Source organism: Ictalurus punctatus, chromosome 1 (assembly GCF_001660625.3).
Source record: "Ictalurus punctatus breed USDA103 chromosome 1, Coco_2.0, whole genome shotgun sequence".
NCBI classification, from domain to species: Eukaryota; Metazoa; Chordata; class Actinopteri; order Siluriformes; family Ictaluridae; genus Ictalurus; species Ictalurus punctatus.
In genome coordinates, this window is record NC_030416.2 from 37,113,737 (window position 1) to 37,121,567 (window position 7,831).

Below are 7,831 nucleotides of genomic sequence, written 5' to 3' on the forward strand. Positions count from 1 at the left end.
GACATACATTTTTTAAATACAATGCGAGGACCTGGTTTGATTAGACATACCTGGTTTGATTTGATTTGGTAAACATATTTATTTAAACATTTTTATATCAAATGTGAGGATTTGATTTGATTAGACATGCATTTTTTTTATTAAAATGTGAGGCTTTGATTTGATTAGACATACGTTTTTAAAAATATAATGTGAGGACCTGATATGATTAGACATACTGTATGATCAGACATACCTGGTTTAATCTGATTTGATAGACATATATTTTCTAAATAAAATGTGAGGACCTTTTTGATTGGACATACTTTTTTTTTTTTTTTTTTTTTTTAATAAAATGTGAGGACCTGATTTGATTGGACGCACAGGCCTAACCACATTTCTTGATGATGTAGTGTTCTAGTGTCAATAATGTGTAAATTAATACATTTCAGAAGATAACTTTTCAGCTAAACAGATGGTTTGTTTTTCTTTCTTTTTTTTTTTTTAAACGATCTGCTACTCAGGGATGTGCCCTGCTGACAGATGATATTTACCACCCTGACACCCGTCGTTAGACTTTTTTTTAATTATTTACAAGACCTTTGCAGAGAGTGTGGTGCTTGCAGAGGCGTGTGTGAAGCAGGCATTCATTAGCATTCGCTCAGCAGTGCCCGCGAGATTACCCGAAGATTATGGATGGCTCCATTGCAGCCCCAGAACTGAGCTCGGAGATACGCTATGAGCTCTGTTTCTAATATAAAGCACACTCTGCTTTCACTGTAATCTCTCAAACAGACAAGCCTGAAGCCGCTAATGAGAAGGATACAAGCCCCGTACACCCTGCTGTTCCAGAGGAACGTCTGAGTTTTACTCACATAGGGGGGTGGGGGGAGGGATGGGGGGGTATAATGGTTGGAGCGGTTGTGTGTGGGGGTGGTAATAACCTCATGAGCTCTCCTCGCATCAGTGCAATGTGGAAAATCCATGGATACATCAGGCTAAATGGTGTTTAATTTTTTTTACTAATACATTCAGGACTCTCTGAGACAAATCTCTCATTTCTACTCTCATTTTCTGGACAGATCTCGAGAGCTTAATTGAGGTGAACGTCACAATTACAGTATTGGAAAAACATAAAAGGAGCTAGTAGTCAATGGGACATCAGCATTTCTACCCAGTTTGTGTATCAGTCAGATTATTTTGCTAAATGACAATAAGGTTTATACTGTACCATACTGAGCACTTTATACTGCACTTTGATCAAATGACATTATTTTAGTGCTGCAGAGACACAGCCTCAGATCCAATTTGGCATCATGCCATCATATTTGTTGATCCGTTAAATGAGAATGGTTTGGTCTATTAAAAAGCTTTTGATAACTTTTGGCTGGCATGGTCTGACGATGATCTGATTCAATGCTGGTGAAAATCGGACAAACCGCCTAGGAGGAGTTTGAAAAAACAGCTTTATGGGTTTTTCATAAAATTTAAAATGGCGGAAAACATTTTCACGATGGAAAATGGCATCACGCTGCAATCGAATCGGCTTGAGCCGATCAGAATTTTGTTTCTAGCCCTTATGGTTCAAAAGTTATTAGCCGGAACATGAGTACAAATTTGGACAGTTGGTGGCGCTAGAGCGATTGAGTTAGAGACTCCAAATTTGCTGGAAAAACAGTTCAGACTGTCCTCTATCTGTGTGCCAAATTTCATAACATCTACTGTATGGACTGCCATAGACTCAAGAGCGGAAGAAGAAGAAGTGGAATAATAATAATAATAATAATAATAATAATAATAATAATAATAATAATAATCATCATCATTTTTAACTTTCAGACATGGTAAGGACATCTAAAAATGCTAGGATTTTATTCCCTTCCTTCTGAAATTAATACGCCTCTCTTCAGGTGATTTGTTGTTGTTGTTGTTGTGTGTGTGTGTGTGTGTGTGTGTGTGTGTGTGTGTGTGTGTGTGTAATTCAGTGTGTGCTGATGCAGAGACACAGCTGAATGAACTTTCGGAGTGCCGCAGTGTTTACACATCAAACCTCCGAGCCCATATCTGTGCTGCGTCTGCTGAATATGTGCTCAGATTTCCCTTTTTCTTTCGTTCCGCGTCAGTCAGGAACAGCGAGCGCGAACGCCGAGCTTCGAACTCGCCTGCGTGATGAAAATTATACTAATTCAGAGCTACGGAAATGAACATGAGCATTATATCTGACACACGTGTCAGTTACATAAGCGTAGTGATGTAAATGCGTCATTGTTTTGGGTTCTGATTTCATCACGTTTCGGCCTCCGTGTGTGATAATGAGGTATTAATAACGAGGGGAGCGCACGTGTAAAGGCTCTGATTAATGCACATCCGCACACTATTCATCCTCAGCTCCATTCATTAAACTAGCATAATTATTATCTTTATCCCTGAAGGGAACGCCCCCCACACACACACACATGTGCATTTTATTCATGTTAACATGAAGGAAGGACTCTAGAAGGTCAACACAGGTTTAACACACTCAATTGTGTTGATGGAGATCATGGCTGAATAGAACCTGCTGGAACCTTGATGGCAGTGAGACACGAAGAAGGCGTATTAAGACATTTTCAGATTTGATCGTGTTCCCCGGTTCGCAGAGGATCGTATTCACTATCGTGAAGATTTAAGAACGCAATTCTGCACATCGGTATTCAGAGCGCAGACGTAACTACAGACTTAAGTACTATTCAGAAGCTACAGAAGCCATTACAAAATGAGCCACTTTCATATCTCGTGACCACTAGGTGGCGCTGTGCCAAAACTGTGATGGCAGGTACTAAGTTTCGTCTTACTCTGCCAAACCATTGCGGAGATACAGCCTCACGCCCATTCTGGCGTGCTCTTCGGTGGTGCACTATACGAGACCTTCTACTCAGAAGGGTTAGTTAGTACCTCGTTACGTTTTTGCATGAGCATCTGTTGGAGCATAATATAAAACATTAAAATGTAAAATAACAGGATAACAAGATGTGCTGGATCAAGTGCTGATCTATGTGCTGCGGAATAATGAGTGTGGAAGCCATTTTGTTCAATTATTCCACTTCCTAGTGCGATAATTACGACTAGGACTACTCCTGCAGTAATGTATCGGTGATTTACTGTACCAATTAGAATTATTTCAACACGTGCGATTTTCTCGTTCATATATAATCGTATTCCTCTTTCGTCTTTCCTTTTTAAACGCTCTCCGGGTTTAATGCTGCATCATATTATATTCGACAGCAAAAATAATAACGACGCTTTTTCCTTCTTAGGGACACGTTTTCTATCGCTGATATTTTCTACTGTTTGGGTTTGAAGCTGGTGATCTAGACTACTCAAGAAACAGCTGGCTCAGAGACATGCAGGTGATTTTAATAATCTGAAAAGTGGACCCAGAAAAACCACGTAAGCGTGTGTGTAACCCGACTCTGAATACCTGGAACTCTGAATGTTGACATAACGGAGACAAATCTCTCACTTTTGTACATTTTAGTCTCTGGCACTCTGAATATGGCCCAGGGTTTATTCCCTGGGGGCAGTGCTGGCTTGGCGGTTTAGGCTCTGGGTTACTGATCAGAAGGTCGGGGGTTCAAGCCCCTGCACTGCCAGGCTGTCACTGTTGGGCCCTTGAGCAAGGCCCTTAACCCTCTCTGCTTCAGGGGGCGCTGTATGATGGCTGACCCTGCGCTCTGACCCCATCTTCCTGACATGCTGGGGTATGTGAAGAAAAGAATTTCACTGGGCTGTAATGTACACGTGATTAATAAAGACTCATTATCATTGTCATAATTCCAGGTCACTGTTGCAGTATTGATAAATGAAAGTTGCTGTATTTGGATAATCTTTATAATGTCGGAGATATTTCTTCACTCATGTCAGGTACTGGATCAGTTCTACTGAGTGTAAATGGGAAATTTCCTGACATTTAAACCAACGACATCACGAATCGACAATTGCAAATTGTATCTAGATGCCTTTGGATGCCGTAGAACATGGACAGTTAACACAGTAAACAATGTTATTTAAGGGAAACGTAATATAAAACATTAACAGTATCTCAGAAGTATAATGGAAGGCTGTGAGTTTGAATTTCAGGACTGGACAGAGGCATTATTAAAGCATACTGGGATTTCAAAAGAATGAGATGATTGGGCGTAACCTAAAGATAAGACTGTATAAATAGTGCATTGAGTCTGTGTATAGATTCAGATCACTCTGGGACGTCTCACTGATTGGATCTCATGTTGTATTTTGAACAATTGACTGGATTTTTGCTTCTCTCATCCACCGTGTTCTAGATTTCTACTTTAAACTGTGCTTTTGAGTATGATCACTTGTAGGAAATGGTCATTAGCACCACTAGTCGTTTTTGACATGACAAGACATTATTGTTGAAGGCTTGAACAAAACCCCTCATCCTTCATCTGTGGAGATTTGTGTTGGAATTAGCTTGTATGTTTTTTTTTTTCTGCTTCATAACTCGACGCTTAGAATGATGTTAAGATATTGAGGACCCTGGACCCTGATGGATTTTTCAAAGCTCTGAATTTCTGCTGCTGAAAGAGATCGTAATAGTGTAAAATTAGATGAACATGAAGTAGCAAAGCTCAGGGGCTTTTCGGATTCCGTTCGATGTCTGCGGACGTGCTTGGCTTCATCGGTGAGACTAATTCTCAGAGAGAAAAGATGATCTTGAGGACTGGAGGATGCGTGTTAATCATGAAGTTATTGATGAAATGTCGGCGTATCACTCCGGGGCCATTATTGTCCTGGATGATGGCTGTAAGCGTGAAGCTTCTTACGAGAGCGCAGAGTTGGGACAAGCTGATCATACGGCATCGGAGAGGGTCCTGTGTTCTGCAGTGCGTCTTTTCTAACACCCTACTCAACGTTTCATGCATTAGTATTGAATAAAATGAGTAAGCGTGGACCGTATTGTGCAAACACGCCTCACAACGGCGTTATTTTCCTGCTGATGCTGAATAAAGAATCGTGTCCGGGCCTCCAGGGATTCATTCCGTATTCCGCCGTGCTGCCAGATATCGATTGTGCACATTTGATTAATACAATATTCATGTTAAAGCACTGGGCTTTCTTCTCAGAGACAAACGTCCCCAAGCACGCATTTCTATATATATATTTCCTGACTTTCTGTCAGGCAGCCAACAGCTTCCTCTTTAATATTTCCCAGGCTCACTTTGTAATTCAGGACACATCTGGTTGGAAATTGGTGGAACAGATTTGTACAATGAGATTAGCATTGCAGTTACAACTTTGCAAACGAGCCGGAATAATCAGAGACATGGAGCAAGAGTAATACGGCAAGTCCATCCTGCTGTTATTAATGCCTGCTTTTCATTCCATTCCAAGGAATTCTGTATATTCTGTGTTCATTACGTGGTGTCATTTACAGATCAGCCTGTATGTCTTTTGGACCTGTATAGAATATATATAACGGATTTACCGTTTTAGTGGAGCATCGATACTGATACTGCTCTGATACACATTAAGAGGACTGTAAAACCAATTGAAATCTATTTGATGGGTATAAAATATCCGACACGATATGTGCTGCTACTTCACGTCGCTCTGTTGATAAATTTCAGCTGTTTTAAGCTAGCTGGAAGAGGAAGCGCATCGGAGCGACGCAATCCATAAACCGCTCTCCTCAAGTGAGATGAAGGAAATACACCAAAGCTCATGACTGTAAAGACAAAAGCAGCGTGGAAGCTCCACTCGACACTTTTCCACCGCGAGCACTGTGATTAGTCGCCATGGGGACGCTGCTGTCACTCACACAGTTTAAGATGTATTAAGTTTATGTATTTGAATTTTTTTTGTTTATTAATAGTAATATTGTAGTTAGTGATGTGTATTTCTTGAATCTACCACTTACTGAATGATGCACCCATCTGTTTGTTGGTTTTGTTGAGGTTTGTCGATGATTCTAATCAATTCACTGACTAATAATGATGTGTTCATGTGAAGCGCTAGCACGTAGTTTCAGATTTAACGTTCTGCCACGTCATGCTCGGATTACACTCACTTTTAGCTACTCATATTTGTACACAAGATGGCTGTCGGACGCATCCTGTGATCATTTGAAGCATTGCTTGTGAAGTGAAATCTCAGTACCTACATAAATACTGGGGGCAGTACAGTCCACAACTGACTAAACGAACTAGCGTCGTGTCTCAAACCGCATGCTAATGTCCGATTCCAGAATGAAGTATACTAAGGTTCATGTTCCGAGTCTGAATTTTAAAATCCTCTCATGTAGCCTGTTTTGCGCTATATAAGGGCTGTCACTTTAAATCCTCCGGCTGTACTTAAAGTATGCAGGTGAGTGTGTGAACACTGTGAACCTTTGTGTCGACGCTGCTTCTGCACACGCACACAGAGTCATGCGGCAAGATTCCGCTCTGGATAGAGAACATCACCTAGCAGATTAATACAGAATAATTTACCACAGGAGGTGAGCTCGAGCTCTCCTAAACCTACATAGATATGGAAACCAGCAGTGTGTGTTCTGACCTCCTGCTGGAAGGCTCGCTCACACCTTCACGTTAAGCCTGTGTTGTGAAAGAACATTAACGTTCCCCACTACAAGGCCTCTGCGGTCTTGCTGTTGCTTTCCTACAGTACAGGAAGTGCACTCGTGTTCCTGTCGATAGCCTGTTCGCGTTGGCCCGCTGTGACAGGAGCGAGAATCGGCCCGAGGACTCCAGCGAACCGCTACAGAAACATCAGGAGAGAGAGAAGATTCCGGGTTCTGACTGAAATATTTGCGTTTCTTATATACTGACTTTAAGATTGCTGGCTAGCCGACATGTTTACTGCAGTTTTACATTTTTAAATATTTATTACAAGAAAACAGCAGCACTGCCCGCTGCCAGGAAGGAATAACATGACGTGTGTGGTGCTGTTAGAGGAAAACAATCAGTGACTGGGTGGAGAAATGAAATGGAGTTACTGTTACCTAGGGTGACCATATTCTGGTCTTAATAGCATTAAAACAGTGTTATTATAAATGCAGGCGTTAATACACTGAAAACAACACACTGTTAGCATCGCATCATATATGAGTTTCACTCCGCCACTTTTTTTACTACTGTCTTTTGAATATCTGTGGAATAAAATAAAATACCTGCCACGAGTGAACCTTCTGCCATCATTCACACATTTGAATGGCCGTGTGATAAGAAGCAATGTGATAACATGAAATTAAACATGACCTTATATGGTCATGGGCGTTGTTCCGACTCAGGACAGCTTCATTCGCTGCTATTGTGGAGTAACTGTTTAACACCGAACACAACATCGCTTCACCTTCACGCGCTCGCTGAGAGGAGGATAACGCTCGAGAGGCGGGAATTTGGCCAATAGTTGCTGCAAGCCTTTTATAATTTACATTTACATTTACATTTATTCACTTAGCGGACGCTTTTATCCAGAGCGACTTACAAATGAGAAAAATACAAGCAAAGCGATATATAATCGACCAATCGGTGTGCGAGAAGGCGGGACTTACAGAGAGAGGTTAAAACAATGCAAACATGTGCACGCATCATGCAGTATTAGACCATAAACACATCATAATGAAACTAAAGATGAATCCCAGATAGTTTCTGACATTTATATGCTTTTTGAAAGTCTGAGAAAAATAGGACGCACGGTCACCCCGATGTTACCATCCTGACGTTGATTATTTTCCAATAACAACACACCCCCAAGTGTTTTATTCCTCTTATACCACAACAATTTGCCAAGAATGATTATTTCTTAAATAAAGACACAGAGCAGAATCCAGAATTCAACAGGGATGAAG